Source organism: Kogia breviceps, chromosome 7, assembly GCF_026419965.1.
Source record: "Kogia breviceps isolate mKogBre1 chromosome 7, mKogBre1 haplotype 1, whole genome shotgun sequence".
Classification (NCBI taxonomy): domain Eukaryota; kingdom Metazoa; phylum Chordata; class Mammalia; order Artiodactyla; family Physeteridae; genus Kogia; species Kogia breviceps.
The window spans coordinates 65,151,405-65,169,998 of NC_081316.1; the positions used below are offsets into that span (position 1 = coordinate 65,151,405).

General features: G+C 54.9%; 1 protein-coding gene across 4 annotated transcripts in view; it reads left to right on the top strand.

The window, feature by feature from the left end:
- Window positions 1-3,962: 3,962 nt before the first annotated feature.
- Window positions 3,963-18,594, top strand: part of GDPD5 (glycerophosphodiester phosphodiesterase domain containing 5) — an 89,368-nt gene continuing 74,736 nt past the window's right edge. For 2 of the 4 annotated variants that reach the window (XM_059070816.2, XM_059070818.2), the window contains exon 1: window positions 3,963-4,769. The gene's annotated coding sequence lies outside the window, so the exon portion shown is untranslated. The remainder of the gene's footprint in view (window positions 4,770-18,594) is intronic. The other 2 variants (XM_059070817.2, XM_067038479.1) reach the window with 1 other exon arrangement.

Consider the following 18,594-nt stretch of genomic DNA (forward strand, 5'->3'; position numbering starts at 1 on the left):
TGAAAGTGAATGTTCATTTGTACTGAGATTGGGAAGGAGCTTGCAATAGAGCTGAAGCAGAAGAAAGTAAGGTCAGAAGAATGTCAGGAGGGTGAAGGTTCTTGGAGCCCAGCACCAGACTGACAAGGCTAGCATTTCCTGTCAGCCCTGAGGCCCAGGTTCAGAGCCGGCCTCTGAGCCCTCAATCACCCTCAGACAAGCTACTGTGACCATGCCTCTGTCACACTTTGTGAGCCTCTCCGGTCACAAAAAGGCCTGATTCTCCAGCGGCAGGAGACTTTCTCCCCCGGAAGGGTAGTCAGACGGCAAATATGGGCGTCTGACAACTGTGTGCTGGTCACCTCCTGGTGACCTTGGGCACCTCTCTCCAGGGCCTCAAGGGTCATGGAGGGTCTGTTCTGAAAGCCTCCTTTTCATGCAGGCTTTCTGCTCATCTGACCCGCTTTGGGGGCTCTGTGAGAGCCTCATTCATCTCCCAGTGCTGAGGTCTCACAAGGGCGCCAGGCTCTCTGCTGGTGATGGGTGGGGGGTGCACAGCCACGGAGGTGCTCCTGGCCCAGTGGGTCCAACTAAACACGAAATACCTGATTACAGAGACTTCAAGCCGAGAGATGCCAGACCAAAGACAGACTTCCTGGGGGAGTCTGGGAAGGCTTCTCAGAGAAGGAGACACTTGATTTGAGAGATGGAGCATTCATTCAACAATTATTTATTGAGCACCTACTATGTGCCAGACTGTGCTAGGCTCTGAAGATACAGAAAAGAGGAGGAGAGATGGGCATTTGGCCCAAAGTTTCTTCCATTCAGGCCAGCAGGGAAATAGGAATTAACTCAGGGGAACATGGTCCCCCAGACAAGCTAGAGCAACCACATGGAGGGGAGAGACTGTATCATGCTTATGGGTGGAGTTGAGAGAAGTCTGATGTGAGGGGAGAGGGAAGCGACTGGGAGATGAAGAGCGTGGGGTTGGCAGAGAGCAGCAGTGGAGGGGCTGGAATACCAGGCTAGGGACCTAGGACTTGATCATGCTGGCAACTGGGAGCCACAGAAGGTTCTGAGCAGAGGAAGAAGTCACAAGGTTTCTTAGCAAAATAGCTTTCAAGCCCTCCAGCTTGCAAAGCCACCAGTGCAAGCTTCCTGGGGCCAACCTCCCCACCCCCACCCCTGCGCTTGGCCAGGAGAGGGCATCCCTCCCCTCCTCCCACCCAGCTTGGACTTCAGCCTCCAGCTCACCCTCTTCCTTGTTCTCCCAACCAGACTCTAAGGCTGGTGCACTCTAAAGAGGGGATGGTGGGACTTCCCTGGTGGCGCAGTGGTTAAGAATCCTCCTGCCAATGCAGGGGACACGGGTTCGAGCCCTGGTCCGGGAAGATCCCACATGCCGTGGAGCAACTAAGCCCATGTGCCATGACAACTGAGCCTGCGCTCTAGAGCCTGCGAGCCAAAACTACTGAGCCCACGTGCCACAACTACTGAAGCCCATGCACCTAGAGCCCTGCTCCACAGCAAGAGAAGCCACCGCAATGAGAATCCGTGCACAGCAACAAAGATCCAATGCAGCCAAAAATAAATAAATTTATTTTAAAAGTTAAAATAAAAAATAAAGAGGGGATGGGCAAAGCTCTGGGTCCAGAGCTCATGAAGGACTCCAACCCTTCACACCATTTGCCCCACACTATTTGCCTCTTGTGGGCTTTAAATGTTTTCATGCTACCTGGTTTCCCTACAAAGTGCTATCTTTCCCATATCAATGCCTAGCTTAAAAACTTCCCAGGGCGCCTGTCTGATAACCAGTGAGTCAAGACTCAGGGGCTTCCAGACTGGGGCATCAGCAAAACCCTACTGGGTTCAGGGTCATTAGCAAGATGCCAACAGAGTTCTTGGCCTTTAGAAAAAAGTCCGAACTCTCTCCTGTTTGGCTCTGCCTGCCTCTTCCCATCTGTTCTGCTGTCCCTTCTCTGGGAGCTCCAGCTACCCTGAACTTGCTGGGGATTCTTCAGCAGAGCAGTGCTCTCCCCCACCTCCAGGGTCTTGCCCAGGCTGGCCTTTGCCCAGAGCATTGTCCATTCCCTGAGGTTCCCTCCTAAGCTAACTAACCCCTACTTCTGGCCCGAGTCTGCCCTGAAGGAAGACTCTCCTAATCCCCCCAGAATAGGCCAGGGGTCCCCAGAGGTGTTCTTTCAGACTCCATGCTTTTGTACATGCTATTTCCTCTGCCAGGAATACCCTTCCCTCCATCCTCTGAAGCCTGGTGCCTGCCCAGTTCTTGCCAAGTAGCAACATCTTTATTTCCCTTTTACAGATGAGGAACCAGAGGCTCAGAGGGGTTGAGTAACCTGTTCAAAGCCACATAGCTTTGCCCTAGAATGTTAGTGGTTGTTTTGTTGGCCACGCTGTGCGGCATGTGGGATCTTACTTCCCCGACCAGGGATGGAAACTGCACCCACTGCAGTGGAAGCACGGAGTCTTTTACAATTAATTAATTAATTAATTATTTTGTTTTTGGCTGTGTTGGGTCTTCGTTGTTGCGTGTGGGCTTTCTCTAGTTGCGGCAAAGCGGGCGCTACTCCTCGTTGCATTGCCCTGGTTTCTCATGGCGGTGGCTTCTCTTGTTGTGGAGCATGGGCTCTAGGTGCGTGGGCTTCAGTAGTTGTGGCACACGGGCTCAGTAGTTGTGGCTCACGGGCTCTAGAGTGCAGGCTCAGTTGTGGTGCACGGGCCTAGTTGCTCTGCGGCATGTGAGGTCTTCAAGGACTAGGGCTCGAACCTGTGTCCCCTGCATTGGCAGGCGGATTCTTAACCACTGCACCACCAGGGAAGCCCCCGGGAGCATGGAATCTTAAACACTGGACCGCCAGGGAAGTCCCCTGACCTATAGATAGTGATAGTGATAAGTAGATGGAATTCTGTGCCAGCTATATGGTCTTGGGAACATCATTTGGCCTCTCTCTGCTTTGGTGGCCTCATCAGTGAAACGGAGTACCTACTGCATAGGTTGGTGGTGAGGTTTACAGATAACTTGTTCTCTGCAGCCTCCATTCTTTCGCTCCCCAGACCAATTAGTTGCTTTCACATGGCCCCTGCAGGACATTCAACACTCATTCATTCATACATCAAAACCCTTCAAGACCAGCTCTGTGCCCCGCCCTGTGCTGGGTGCTTGGGACTCAGAGATAAATCAGACACAGCTCCAGCCCCAAGGCTCTGGTGGGGGGGAGGGGAGGGGAGGGCAGGAGTTCGGGGCAGAAGTCAGTACTCTTGAGGGTGTGTGTGTGTGTGTGTGTGTGTGTGTGTGTGTGTGTGTGTGTGTGGTCCTCACACACCTCTGCTCTTAACTTCTTATTTTTAAAACTGACAACGACGCACCTCCCCGCGGGTGGGCGCTGGAAAAGGCGAAATGTTAAAGGAAGATCCGCTCTTTATCTTCAGAAACTTGTTTTTCACTGCTTCCTGAAACCTGAATATTTCACTGCATCCAAGCTCGCCTCCTCGCATTGAGCCCTATTAGCTGGGAAGGAGAAGGGTACTGTGAGGGTGTGTCCCACCAGTCCCGAGGGCTCCACTATCCCTGGGGACTCCACTACCCCCGGATAACTCACCTAGCCTACATCCTAATGCTTTTCCCACCCCGACCCCTGTTCCTACCCCATGAATCCTCCACCCCAGGTCCCAGACAAACCAGCCCTCCCCACCTCTCCCTCCATCCGGGTCCCCAGGTTACCCTCTCTTCTAGCTCAGCTCTTTAAACCACCCTCCCCCTCCATTGTCCTCTCTCGGGCGGCACCTCTCCACTTCTGCCCCGCCCTCTCCGAGGTAGAGTCCACGTTCCGCAGACCTGCGCTCTTTTCCCACTCTCCGATTGGCTCCCGCTGCCCGACGGCGCGGGACCGGGAGGAGGGGATCTGGAGCTCACCCCGCCCCTTGCCGGTGGCCGGGGTGGGGCGGGGCCTCAGGCGGACCCCGCCCCAACTCGGGCGGGGCCGCGCTGAGCGGCGCTACCTAGGTTCTTCTCCGGTTCGACTGCAGCTCCTGTGGGGGTGGGTGGCGGGGATGACAGCGGCGGGGGTGGCAGCGGCTGCGTTGCGGGACTGAGCGAGCGGCTAGCGAGCCGGGGGAAGAGGAGGAAGTATAGCCGCGGCCCGGAGCTCTGGAGTCAGCTGCCGCGCCGAGGACCGCCCTATTTTGCAGAGCGAGCCGAATCCGAACCTAAGAAGACTTCCCCGCCGGGCTCCGCGCCTCCTCGCCGGCGTCCTGCCCTGCCCCGCCTGTCCCAGCCCCGGGTTCCGCCGGGACGCTCCCAGCCCCGCAGTCCGGGGCGTGTGGCCGGGACACCCCGAGCCCCCGACCCTGATCCAGTGCACCGGCGAAGGACGCTCCTGGCCCACCATACGGCTCTAGGGTTAAGGGCTCGTTCCCAGCCTTTCTATAGTGTGTGTTGGAGCCCCCAGCCCTCCGACCGCGGTTAAGGCGGGGTGCCTCCAGCCCCCTGACTGAGTGCAAAGCAGCCCAGACGCCTCCAGACTCTGGCTCCCCGAAACCCGAACCTTCAGCTGCCTCCAATCCGGTGCTTCGGACTTGGGACCGTGCGAACATCCAGGAAACCCCGGCCCGGGTTCAGCGCCCCGTGAGGGTTCCAAGGCGCGCTGGATAGTCGGACTGAACCAGACCGGGCTGGTGCTTCGAGGCGAAGCTGCCACCTTCCTGCCGCCCCAGGCGAGGGGCTGAGCGCTTGCCCCCAAGAGAACACAAGAGAGAGCCGAGGAGTGCAGGTGAGAGAGCCCCGGATGCCGGGCGGCCTCCGACCCCATCCCGGCAGCGCTGGGGCCACCTGCGGGTGTGCACTGGGTACTAGCTGCGGCTGGAACTGGCTAGTAGGGGTCGCGGGAAAGGGAGGAGGAAAAGGGAGAAAACGGGCACTTATTGAGCGCCCATTGTGTGCCGTTCCGCGCCCCACCCTTGCGCAAATGGCTCACTACTCCGTGTGATAGAAGGTGTTGTGTGCTGTTAAGAGCGCTTACAGATGGGGAAACTGAGGTTCACCGGGGTTGATTGACCCTGCTCTTTTTACTCTGGTTCTGAGACTGGGGAGGAGTGTTATGCTGGAGAGGGAAAGGAGCAGAGAATGGAGAGAAAAAGAAAGGAAGTGCAGAGCCGCATGCCAGGAGGTGGGGCGGGGGGGGGGGCTGTCGAGGTGGGGGCCACTGGGGCATCGGAGAGCTAGCTGATCCTGAGGCTGGGACGTGGCTTCTGGCCTTTTTCCCTCCCACTCCATTGTCATATCACCTCCCAGGAAAGGTGACCCAGAGTTGAGGGCAGAAGTGGGAAGCTTCCTAGTTCCACAGCTTCCCTCCCTGACAGAGCAGCTGCCCCTGTACCCTGTGTGCCAGACTCCAGTGTCTCTAAGACGCTCCGGAGGTCCTGACACACTGCTTATCTGATGGGAGAACACACTGTAGAGGTCCCTAAGTCACAGCCCATCAGAACTGCAGGAGATGCGGCCCCTCAGCACTCACCCAGCTCACATCCTTCACATTAGTAAGGGGGACACTGAGGCCTGGGGACAAGGGGTGCCAATTGCTGAGGTCCTAAAGCAAGTGAGTAGTTGAGCCAGAAGTACACTTGAGAAAACCTTCCCAAACATCCTTCAAGGTGTCCACTCCCCCTCCCAAGTTAGCATCTTCTGGGTGGCTGGCTGGGGTTTTCCCACCTCTGATGTGAGGTCTGGGTGACCCTGTATCAGGCTGTTGTGAGAATCTGTGTGCAAGGTGCTGGGGCCTGAGACAGACCAGCAGCCCTGTAGCCTTTGGCCCCAACCTCAGGTCTGACCTCGGCCTCTCCTGGGCAAGGGAACCTGCAAGACACCTCTGGTCCAGGAGGGGAGCGGTCTCAGAGCTGGGGCTGCCAGGGCTGGGGGCACAGTCTGAGGGTCTGGATTCCCAGGCAGGGGCTTCCTTCTGTCTCCCCCCTGGGGTTGTGCAGGGAGAGGCATGTTGAGAAAGGGTGCTTGGCATGGACCCTGTGGGCTCTTGTTCTGGGTGGGGAGGGGGAGGGGATGTGGCCTAGGTAGGAACCCTGGTGGCCTTGGCCGGGACTGGTTAACCCTTGCTGTGCCCGGTTTCCCGGAGTCAAGGGGAAACCCCCTTGGAAAGCCCCTGGGAGGTGGGGGAGGGTGGAGAGGTCGGCTGGAGGCTGGAAGCTCAGTCTATGGGGGTGGAGTGTTTGGGGAAACTGGAAGAGAAAGTGATTGAGGGGCTTGGGATTCTCCAGCCTCACCCCCACCATCCGTGGGGATTCAGATTCTCATAATAATCCCTGCATCTAAACAAAGCTGCACTTTTATGAGATAATTTCACACCTGGGATCTCATTTCACGGTGGGGTGGAAAGGAGCTGGAACTTGGAGTGAGGCAGAAACGGGGCTGGGGAGCCACCTGGGACCTTTTGGATGCATCCAGGCCTCCAAGCCTCACCTGTAAAATGGGGTCAAGGCAGGCTGCTTGTTACCTGCTCAGATAATGGAGCCATCACATCCAGCATACTGTCAAGTGCTAAAGAATTATTGCTGTTTGCCAAGACTGGGCTTGTTCCTAATGGTTACCTTGTGCGGGAAGCTGAGGGGCAGAGAGGTGAAACCTGCACAGGGCCTTGGAAGTTTGCTTCAGGAACTGAGTGCTGACTGCGTACCAGGTGCCCTGGAAGCTACCCAGATGGAAAAGGCGTTGTGGTGACTAGCTCCCAATGGGGAGGGCTAAGCGGCACGGGCAGACGGCAGTGAGTCAGACAGACCAGGCGGCGTGAATCTGCTCTGATTCCTCCCACCGGCCATGTGGTGTTGGGCAAGTCACTTCACTCCTTTGAGCCCCAGCTGCTTCTCTGTAAATTAGAATTCCTCCTTTACAAAGTTGTTGTGAGCTTTAAATGAGATATAAATATATAGCACGTGGCGAGATAATTTATTTCCTTCCCTATAAGAAAAGGAAGCTTGGATTTTGACCAGGAAATCCAGAGAAATTCTCAGACTTGCCTTGGATTGGAATGGAGGCTACTGTTGCAGATTCACAGACCTGGATTTGCTCAGCTGTGTGGGTCAGGCTACGCTATGCTACCTACCTGGGCCCACAGCCCTCAGGAATCTGCTTGGGGACCCTGGCAAGGGGCTCTGGGTTCTGACCCCTCGTCCCAGGGCTGCTGGCTTTCTTTGGGATTGTGGGGAGCGGGTGTTCATTCCCTCTGGCCTGCGTAGGCACAAAGGTGCAGTGAATAATTTATGGCTCCCCTCGCTGAGAGGCGGGCTCAGGGAAATTGATTGCTGTGTGCTCAGCTGAGCTTCTGAACCCCACCAGAGGAGGCAGGTGTTTCCCATCAGTGCTAGAGAAGTCTCAGGTACGAGGGAAAGGAGAGACAGGAAGAAAGTGACCTAATATCAACCCCAGCTCTCTTACTGGGGGGCAAGTTGGACCTGCAGGAAACAGTGGAAACCAAGCTATAGATGAACCAGGCTCAAGCTGTGGGCCTCCGATTCCACATGGGTCAGGAGGGGTGGCAGGAAGAGGCTCTTAGGGACTGGAGTAACCCAGAAGGCTATATCAAGGAGAAAGGGGTCTGGGCTAAGGCTAGAGGCAACTTGCCTTAGAGAGTAGGGGTCCCGACATCAGTTCAAGGTTGAATTCTGGCTGTGCCACTCACTCAGTGTGAGACTGTGAGCAAGATACCTGACCCAGCCAGGCCTCTGCTCCCTCCTCTGTAAAATGAGGGTAGTTACGGGTGACCGTGAGGTCATACATGTAAAACAGATGGTGCGAAAGGTACTTAATGAAAGGGTGCTTCACTGTGAACGAGAACCGTGAGGTGGGCTAATGGTGGGGAAGATGGGATGGTGTAATAAGCAGGGAGGTGGGGAGAACTGTGGGGTGATGATGGTGGATCTGTGGGGTCAGAGAGGGGTGTGGAGAAGAGGGGTGGGTGAGTGACCAGACGGTGGAGGGCCTTGAATGCCAGACAGAATTCATATTGCAGAAAGCATCATGGGGCTCCCACTGAGAACCCTCTGTGACTCCTTCTTACCAGTAAGATGGAGACCAGGCCTCTTTGTTGTGCATTCAAGGCCTTGCCCACTGCAGCCACTGCATGGACCCCTGTTTGCTCACCACTGTCTCCTAAACACATCATGTGTGGCCCCTTTGTTTATGGGTTTCCTCCTGTCATCCATACCATCCTCCGCTCTGCTCACTTCCACACTTCCACATCAGTCAAGGCCTAATTCAGGTCATGAATCCCCCCAGAAACATTCCTGGATTACCCAACCCTCTGGTCACACCCCCTCTGAATCTTTAACACTTCACAGTACTAGTAATAAACAATACCTACCATTGCATCACATATTACAGTTTGTAAAATGCATCTACATACTCATTTAATAATGTTGTGATGGTGACATAAGCAATTGCTAATGCTCTTGAGAATTTATTCTGAGCCAGACACTGTGTTAAGTGTTTTACAGATCCTCTCATTCACAACTCTGGGTGGTAGCTACTGTTACGCCCTGGAAGACAGGGCTCAGAAAGGTACATTGTCTTGCCCAAGGTCACACAGCTAGACAGTGGGGAGTGTCTAGAGCATACTACGCAGGTAAAAAGCCTGGAAATGAGCCTTCTTCTCAGGGCTAGGGAAGGGCAGTGCTGGGTTGAGCAGGGGGCCTTGGGCTCTGCACTGGCCGGCTGTGTGACTTGGGGTGAATCAGACCCATGCTGTGGTCCTGTTTCCCTGGGTCTGTGGTCCTGTTTCCCTGGGTCTGTGGTGAGGGGGATGGTGTCTGAGCTTCCAGAGCTCCAGCCTTCTGCAGTGTCCTTCGTGACCCTGGAAGTTAGGGGAGGAGACCACAGCCTCAGGGCCAGAGGATGTGGTGTGATGGGCGGCTGTGATTTTTGGCCCGGCCACTGTCTGGGCCAGCAGTCTCTGTAGTTAGCTGCTGCCTCCCACGAAGGAGGGTGGAGGCCAGGGCTGCTGGCAGCATGGTCATTAGCTGGGCAGAGAAGACCCTGTGATTGGGAGCTGGCTGGGCCAGGCCAGGTTGGCAGGGCTGGAGGCAGGCTGGCCCTGGCCACAGTGGGGTCATTGGCAGGGCAGCTGGCTGGGCAGCTGCTTCTCCTCCCTTTGCAGCCTCCAGGGCAGTACCCACGGGGCACCAGAACTTCATAGGCCAAGGCTTGCCCTTCTTCCTGTGGCGGTCATGGGAGTGCAGCAGTGAGGAATCTAGCCAGGCCTGAAGATGCCTCCTTCCAGAAGCTTCCAGGGCTCCTCCGCTACAGATCCACAGCCCTCACTTGCCTACTGTGGTCTGTGGGTTGGACTTGTGTAGATCTGCTTCCTTTGCCAGCCAGTCAGAAATAGATTCTCTGCCACCCCAATTCTCCCCTCCACCCCCCAGAGTGCCTAGCAGGGCGCCTGGCACAAAGTGGCTGCCCCCACCCCTACCCAGGAGAGGCAATGTGAGCTGCCCCTTGGGCAAGTCGCTCAACCTTTGTACCTCTGTCGCCTTCTCCGTAAAGTGGCACTGGCAACCACAGTGTTGTGAGGGTTAAATGAGACAACGGGAGGCAGGTGCCAGGCCTGGCACACAGGCGGGTACTCGGTCAGCATGAGTCCCCTTTTGCCCATCCCTTCAGTAGCTTCGTGATCAAGTGACTCAGTAAGAAGCTGATGGAAGAGCCCATGCAGTGAGGCCGGGAGGGAGGATGTGCCCCGCAGCAAGGAGGGCTTCCCAGAGGAGGACACTTGGCCGCCTGGGGAGGACTCTGTCAGACGGGATTGGGAGAGCTGCCATTCCCACCACCTTCCCAGTGAGCAGGACCCAAGCTAAGTTCAAGGCAGGGAGCAGGACTGGGATGTCCAGGGACCTGGTTCTTCTCAGGCCTTAACGGCAGGAATGACGCAGTTGGGAGGAGCCGTCTGGGGTCCAGGTAGCAGATGCTGTGATTTGCTTGCAGATTCCTTCAAGGGAAGCAGTGTTCATTTGGTCTCCCTCTCCCCCGGCATACACACATGATTATGTATTACAAAACGTAACATGATGGGAGATTTTGGTCTGCGGGGGAAATAAACATTCAACAAGTAAACACAGATAAAAAACTTCCAAATTGTGAAGAGGTAGCTCCCAAGGCAGGGGCCGGTCCCATTGACATCTGTAGATGGTGGTAGAGGGCAATGCTCAGATCACAGCCCGAGTGCACACTTACTAGCCGTGTGACTAGGGCAAGTGATTTAACCTCTCTGGGCCTCAGTTTCCCCATCTGTAAAATGGGGACCGTTATAGTTGTGGTGAGGATTAAATGCATTATACATGTAAAACACTCAGAAAAATACCCAGCGCATAATAAGCAGTCAATGCATATTAGCTGTTGTTGCCTGTATCTCCTAGCAGAGTCTGAAAGAACAGGTGCTCGGGTAGGGCATATGGAATGAATCCCAGGCACAGGGCAGCTGCTCTGTGTAATGAATGAATGAGCGACCTCATCAGGAGGGGAGAACGCAGAAGCAGTGATGACACTGAATGTGACAGAATGTGGCAGAGAAGGCCAGGGGCTGGGTTTGTCCAGTGCTGGGTGGGGAGGGAGTCAGGAGAGGCTTCCTGGAGGCGGTGCTCCTGGCGCTACGTTGGAAAGTATCATTTAACACGCATGTGCGCACATGCACCCGGGCACAGCTGTGAGGTCAGCACGAGGCATGAGGTCAGAGAGGAGTGGTTCCTGTCCAGGGTGGCCGGCTAGGAGGAGCGTCTGGGCAGACCCCACGTCTGCTGGACTCCACAGGCCTCCCCCATCCCACCACCCCACTCTTGCCATCTGTGATATTTTGCTGGAGGGCACAAGGAAGGCAGGTGGGAGGAAGTGTGGGCCGAGGGCTGAGAGTCCCAGCTCTTCCCAGGCCTGGAACCAAATCTCCTACAGAAAAGAATAAACAGGCCTGTTCGGAGTTCTTTTATCTTCTTGCTCCCAAACACGCCCACCGGCGGAGGTGGTCTTCCAGCATTAATCCTACAGCTGTTTAGCTTTTGAATGAGTGAACTCTACTAAAGAGGGGAAAAAAAAGGCCATGAAGAATTCGCCTCACCCTGCCACCCAGGAGGCTCAAAGGGAAAGTTTTCTTCCACTGACAAGGGAGCCAGGACCCCCCAAGTATCTTAAAGGAGTTCACCTCTGACGTCAGGGTCCCCTCATGTTGCCTCCACTTGTGGCTGGTGGTCGGGCCCTGAGGACACGACCTTGGCCCTTACTTACATTTTGCCTGTTTTTTGCCCCTCTGGTAAATGGGTCAGAGTAACAAAGCCCTTCTTTCCTTCAAGCGATGTGGGGTGAGAGAGGTTGTAGTGGGCATCTGGGCCCACGGCTCTCAAATTTGCTGCACACATTAGAATCATCTAGGGAACTTTTAAAATTTCGGGCAAGACCCAGGCATCAATAGTTTCTAAAGCTTTGCAGGTGATGTCAAAGCACAGCCAAGATTCAGAACCACCTGGCCACCTCTTGCAGCATGCCTCCTGTAGCATCCCCAGACTATACCTGCACATCCCCGGGACAGGGAGCTCACTGCTTCCAGGCTGCTCCCTCTTCTGCAGTATTGCTCTCCCTGGAGAAACAGGGAAGTGGAAAAGACTTTGCAATCCGATAAACCTGGGTTCCAACACCCCTCTGCTCCCTGCTTGGGTGTCTTCTCTGAGCCTCGGTGTCCTTGTCTGAAAACAGGAATAACAATAATCTCTCATAGAGACCAAATGAGGCCGTTCGCAGAAAGCACCGGTGGTGCAGTGCCGGACACGTCGGCAGCATGCAGTAGGTCACAGACAGTGGCAGAGCCTGCTGGACTCAGACCCTGGACCCGCCTGCAGTGCTCTCTCTAGTGCCCCAACCACCTGAGGCTGGTGGGGGAAGGATCAACACTCAGTCTTGGGGCCCTTCCCATCCCCCTTCTCTCTAAGAGATAAGGCAGCAAGCATTTTGTCTTGCTTGGTTTTGTTTGAATGGCCAAGAGTCAGTCTCTCCTTAACAATGAAGCCTTGTCTGGATCTGCTTGTTTTTCCAACCCGGACACCCAATTGCGCCACCCACTTGGGGCCCCCGTCCCACCTGGGAGAACTGAAGAACGCCAGAGGTTTTTTTTCATCTCGGGGGAGGGTACTGGGGAGACACTGGAGGCCTCTGTGTGGCCCTCACCAATAATTGACCCCATTTAAGTCAGCTGTCTCTGTTGAAAGCCAGTCCAATAAAATTATTTCAAGGTAGCTACCAGGATGGGTTTTGGAGGCAGAGAAAGTTGAATTTGAGTCCTGGCTTTGTCACTTACTGGAAATATGACCCTGGGAGAGTCATTTCAGCTTTTGGAGCGCCCGTTTCCTCTTCTGTAAAATGCACAAATAGGGCATACCTCCTTGGTCTCCTTGGGGGGGTTTTAAGAAGTAAATGAAGTGCTTGGTGTTTAGTGCACAGTGCTTACCATACAGTGAGCGCTCACACTGGCCGTGGCTGTCCTCACTGAACTCTGCCTCCTTCCCCTCCCTTAATGGCCTGCTGGGCCAGGCCGGGCTGAGACAGTGGAGGCCTGCACGCTTAGTAACGGGCACCCCTGCAAACCGCGATTGTGTGATCATTTGTTCCGTGCACATTTAGAGGAGGCTCTGAGGGCGAGAAGAAAACTGCAGAAAGGGGCCAGTGGCGATAGTACCTGGTCTCCTCTGCTCTGGCCCCGCCAGAGAGGGTATATCAGCCCAGGGTGAGCTGCTCAACAGTGGGGTGGAGCAAACCAACAAAGGGAGTGCAGCACCGGGGGGCAGTTACCACCCAGGGCTGCAGTTGCCCTGGAGGAAGGTGTCAGCTGTATGGACAGAGGCTGTAGCCAAGGGACCCTGTTAACCCAGGAGACCTGGCAGGGGAATAAAACCTCCACTCTCTTTCCTCCTTCCTCCAGTCTCCCACTGGGGCTTTCCTCTGGGTGAACCTTCTGGAAGCCAGTGACACATTAACCCAAGGCAGTCCGTTGAGATCAGCCTCTGGGGCCCCATGTAGAGGGGACTGGGCCCAGAGAGGCAAACGAAAGGCTTTCCTCACTCTGTCAGTCAAAAGCCATGAGGTCCACTGGACTCACCCTCCTTGGGATGCAGTTTAAGGCTCATCTGTTGGTACCTGAGCTTATCCCTTGCAAAGGGGGTCTCAGCCCCCACCCCAGAGATGAACCAAAGCATCGCAACTGCCACATCCTCTCAGGGAGAGGAGTTCTAGGGGTACCCATCTTTCCGTTTCTGCCTCACCAGAGGTGCCTTAGCACCCCTTTGAGATTGGTTCCCAGGCCCCTGGCCACCACGCCCACCACTTAGCCCAGCTCTGCCACCACTGGTCCTCAGAGGACCTGGCTGTGAGTTTTTTCCAGCCTGTGTCTCTGTCCCTCTTTGTCTGGAAGCACGGAGTAGCAGTTAGAACATAGGCTCTGCAACCAGACATTTTTCCTGAGATCCTGATTCTGCCATAATATGGCTGGGGAACTAAACAATGTGCCCCTTAATCTCTGTGCCTGGGTTTCCTCATCTTTGGAATGGGAATAACAGAGAGTACCTCATAGGGGTGTTGTGAAGACTGCTGAATGAATGAACGGAAAGTGCTTAGGACGGTGCCTGGCAAGCAGGAAGTGCCCGGCAAATGACAGCCTTTACCATGATCACAAATAATACAGTGGGAGCCCAGAACCCACGATGTGGCCAGACCTTTAATGAGAGGATGGGGACCGTCACCACCTTCAGTCTAGACTCTGCCGCAGTGATGAGGCTGTGACAGTTCCCCACAGCCTGGCCCCATTATGGACAGTGACCTGTCAGCTATCCACCCTCTCCCCCAAGTCCTCTCCCGCAAACCATGTCCTGTGAGAAGTGGCCTCTCATTCTGTCAAGCCTCAGTGTCCCCATCTGTGAAGGAAAGCAGCTGGACAAGATGTCCCCAAGTTCTGCTGCCCAGTCTGTGCCGGGAGCTGGGAGGAAGAGGACTCGGGTGTCGCTGCCCCGGAGGAGCCCGGAGGCCAGGAGGGCAGGGAGTGGTTGGGGCACAGGCCAGGTCTCTTCCTCACAGGTCAGGCCAGGCAGCTCTGAGCAGGAGACAAATGAAAACAGAGGAGGTCAGGTGAGAATGAGAGAAATCAGGGGGGGCTTCATGGAGAAGGGGGCATTTGAAATGAGTCTTGAAGGTAGGCTAGGAACTCTCCTGGCTCAGATTGGATGGGAAAGGCATCCTAGGATGGGGGAAGGGTGAGTATAAAGCATGGAGGTGTGGCCCTAGGGGCCATGGCAAGCAAGCAGCAGCTGCACTCGAAGGTAGAGCGATGTGCTGGCAAAACACTTGGGTTCTGGAATCAGGCAGATGTGGGTTTGAATCCTGGCTCGGTTTCTTATTGAATTATTTCTTATTCTTTGACTGTGGGCAAGTGGCTTGGCTTCTCTGACCCTCCGTTTCCTCAGCAGTGGAACAGGACTAAGCCCTACAGGGCCAGGACAGTGACTCACAAAGCGTTGAGCGTGGCTGGAGGAGCCAGGCCTCCCCTCCACCCTGTTGCTGCAGAGCAGGCAGGGACCCCAGGGGCCCTCCTTGGCCCATGCCTCCTCCCCCAAATCAGGTGCAGGTAGCTTCCAGGGCGGCCTTGCTGGGGACAGCCTTACTTCCGGAGTGGGGCAAAGGCTACGGGGAGGCTGGTGTCAGGTGAGCTCAGGTGCACAATCAGACAGAAGATGTCAGGCCACATGGCATGGAAAGCATCGGTGAGGCCCCTGGGGCGTGGCGTCTTGGGAGCAGCAGGGCAGGCCTGAGACGCAGAGCCCTTTCCTTATAGCTGGCCACCACTGAGCACTCCCTCTTGTCCCTGGCGGGAATGCTCGTGGCATCTCTGACAGCTCAGCCCTGGGTGTCTGAGGAGGAGTGGTGAGATGCCCGTGGTGGGTGTGGTAGTGCCTTGATCTTGGAGGCCTTCCTGAGAAGGGGGGAGTGTGGGCTTCCGAGTCAGTCCTGGCGTTAAAGCCCAGCTCTACCTCTTTAGAGCAGAGCTTTGAAGGCACTGCGCAAGTCACTTAAACTTTCTGAGCCTCAGTTGCCCACCTAGAAAATAAGGACAGCCACACTTACCTTCCGGGTCTGTTTTGAAGCTAAATGGACATAATGGATGAGATAGCATCTTGTATTCTACAAGCGACTCCATAACCACCTTCATCCTGTTCCCTTTCTCTGTGCACCATTCATTTCTAATGCCACCTAAGGAAGTTCTTTCTTGTGTCTAATTTAAATCCACTATGCTGCAATTGGAACCTCCTTCCTCTTGTTGAGGACTCTGCAGAGGCAAACTGAGCCCTTTCTCTATACAAATGTGCCCCATCAGTACCTGCAGTGAGCGAGGCAGGCAACAACAGAGCAACTGGGTGTTGGTTCTCAACTTGTGTCTTGGGGGCCCCGCTGTCAATGGCCAAGCCCTCCTGACCAGCATGCCGTGGGGGTGGGTGCCTCATCTTGACTGTTTTCACTGTTCTTCCTCTCTGAGTCTTAAACATGCTCCAAAACTGGGACCCTGGGGCAGTGGAGAGAGCCCTGGGCTAGGCCTAGATGGCCTGGGTCCCAGCACCCACTTGACACCTGACTTGCTGTGTGGCCTGAAGCCAGTTAGCAACCTCTCTGGGCCACAGTAGGCCTGTGAGGATGTCTGTCCCCTGGAGCCCAGGTGTCTCCAGTAAATGATGAGTGCAGTTCATCTGAAGCCCCTTTTCCTCCCTCTCACTTACCTGGGCCCCAGCCACCCTGGGAAGCCAGCAGATTAGGGTCCTGCTGGTGCCGGTGGTGGTAGGAGCTGAGTCCACCTCTCAGGCCAGGGCTCCCAAGGGCAGGTGGCGAGTTTAAGGTTAGATAGATGGGGGATTCCTGGTGGGTGGGGTAGCGCCTGCCTCCTCAGCCAGGGATTTTGAGAACCTGGATTTCCTCCGGCTCACCCGGTTAAACTCATCCAACCAAAGGTCAGTCATGTTTGTTGAGTCCCTCCTTGGAGTAGATCCTTTCCCATGTGAAGTCTCCTTTAATCCCCCACTTTGTGGGTGGGAAACCCAAGGCTCAGAGAGATGAGGCGACCGGCATCTCAGTAGGGCAAAGGAGCCTGGGGCTCTTGATTCTGCACAGCCCAGAGGGCCCCCGGGCCCAGCCATGCCCTCCGGGTCCTCAGCAGGGTGGAACACAAGGTGGTCAGGAGTGAGGCCCTTTCTGGTCTAGGAGGGGGCCCCATGGGCTGCGGGGGGTTAGCTGAGGCTCCTGGGACTGCCCTTTCCCTGGGAAGAAGTTGGCCAAGGGGGTGCAGGGATCAGGAACCCAGGAGTTCTGGGCTGCGGCCAGTTCTGAATGCCCCTGTGGACTTTAGTGTTTGCTTTTGTGGAGGATCAAGACTGATGTCTTGTTGGCTCTGGACACATGATAGTTTACCTTTTATAAAACACTTTGATATTCATGATGTCACTGAATCCTCCTGGCAATCTGTGAGAGGCGGTGTGGGACTTGTTTGGGAGGGCCGGAGAGGGTGAGCTTTGGAGTCAGACTAACCTGGGTTTAAATTCCAGCTCCCACCAACTCTCTGCCTTCAGGCAGGTGAGTAACCAGCTGAGCCTCAGTTTGCTTATCTGTGAAAGGGACAATCGTTCCCCCGCAACAAATAGTTAGTGACATTTGTCTTGCTGGTTGTGCACGTTAGATAAGGTCTGTAACCACTGGTCCAGTGCCTGGTGCAATGTAGTAGTTTTTGTGATTTTTTATTTTATTTTTTTATCATCCACCCCACTTTATGGATGGGAATGTAGAAGCTCAGAGGAGGAAGGTGACGTGCCTGAGGTCATGTGGTGATTTAGCTTCATCCTCCAGACTGCCTGTCTGTGGCCTTTTTTCTCCAACACCTCCTTCTGTGTCCTTAAGTGACCCAACACCTCATTGATCTATCCAGGTCTTTAATGTGTGACACTGAGGAGGCCTTGTGTCCCCTCCCCACAGTGCCTAATAGCACTTGCCTGGCACACAGTAGGCACTTTAAAAATGTTTATCCTGTGCCTGACTATGTTGATGAGTTGGTATAAAAATGTAAGAAGTATTTTTTCAGGCAGCTAAGGCTTGTGTCCCTGAGGCTTCCTCTTGCTCCCTGTTCCCTTTAAAAACAACCCTTTAATAGTTTGGGTTGGAAACCTTTGTGAAAAGGAGTGATCGCTTCCTTTCCCTGCACAAGGCCCACATGGTTAAAGTCCTGGGATGGGCCCTGTGATCGCCGACTGAGCTGCTGGGAGAGCCGAGACCAGCTGGTCCCCGCACCCCGTGGCCCTGGGCTGCTCGCCTGTTCAGCAGCAGCTTCTGCCTTTGTAGGTTCCTGACTCTTCTCCCCCTGCACCTTCATTCTGCTGCCCCCAGACCTGCCTCTGGCAGCCCGACACCTCTTCTTCCTCCCCTCTTGCTCTTGTGTGTGTTTCCTAATTTGCTGCTTCTACCAGCTAGGGACTGAGAAATGGGACAATTGAGCTTAGTAGAATTGGTTCATTGATTCATTCACTCATAACTATTCAACCATTGTTGACCCTGGGTCTTGCTAGGGATTCCATCTATCCATCCATCCATCCATCCATCCATCCATCCATCCATCCTGATTGAGGACCTCTGCAGTGGCTTGTGATCAATCAAGATGTGACCACACCCTCCTGGCAGCACATGCAGGGAAACCATGATGTACATAGCAAATGCCAGTACAGGACTTTACAGCTTATAGTCTGCCTCTGCCTGCAGTACCACACTGAATTTTCACAACAGCCCTGAGAACAGCATTATCCCTGTTTTGCAGACAGTGAAAGCAGAGCTCAGCAGGAGAAGGTCACTTGCCTAGTGGCCAGCAGTGAACACAGAAATGCAATGGGAACTCAGGTCTCCAGGCTGGCCTGTTACCTCTTCCCTCCTCTGGGCTCCGTTTGCAAGCCACGTGATGCCCCGTTCATTTACTGCTTCTGTCACAAAGGAGTGTTGTTAGTGGCTTCGGTGGGATCTTCTGCCCCTGGAATGGTCATTGCAGGGGAATATGGGCTTGCCTCAAACACCCTTTAGTGCACATACTTGTCCTGCGGTGGATGTGGGCACACCGTCTAGTCCACACTGCCCGGACTAGGGCTCTGGGGAGCCCTAGTTCCCTGAGATGGTTAGGGGTCCCAGGACGCATACAGATTTGGGAAATGCGAGGTCACATAAGTCAGAATGGGACTTCTCCCTTTAATGTGTTGATGTGAATGAGGGATCCCCGACAGGTGGCACGGGTGCCACCAGCCTTTCCCAAGCTTGTCTGAACATGCAGCTCCTTTGTCACAGAGCAGGGTCTGGGGAGGATAGCCTAGAGAAGACACTGGGCAGAGCTGATCAGCGAACCCTCACTTTCCCATTTTGCACAGAAGCCTCCAGCTAGAGCTTGTTTCTTGCCCAGGGCAGCTTGCCTTTTGAGAGAGGATCCCAGGGAGCACCATTTTGCCCCAGGAAAGAATTGGTAATAATGGTGGAGTTTCAGGCAGCAAGGGGAA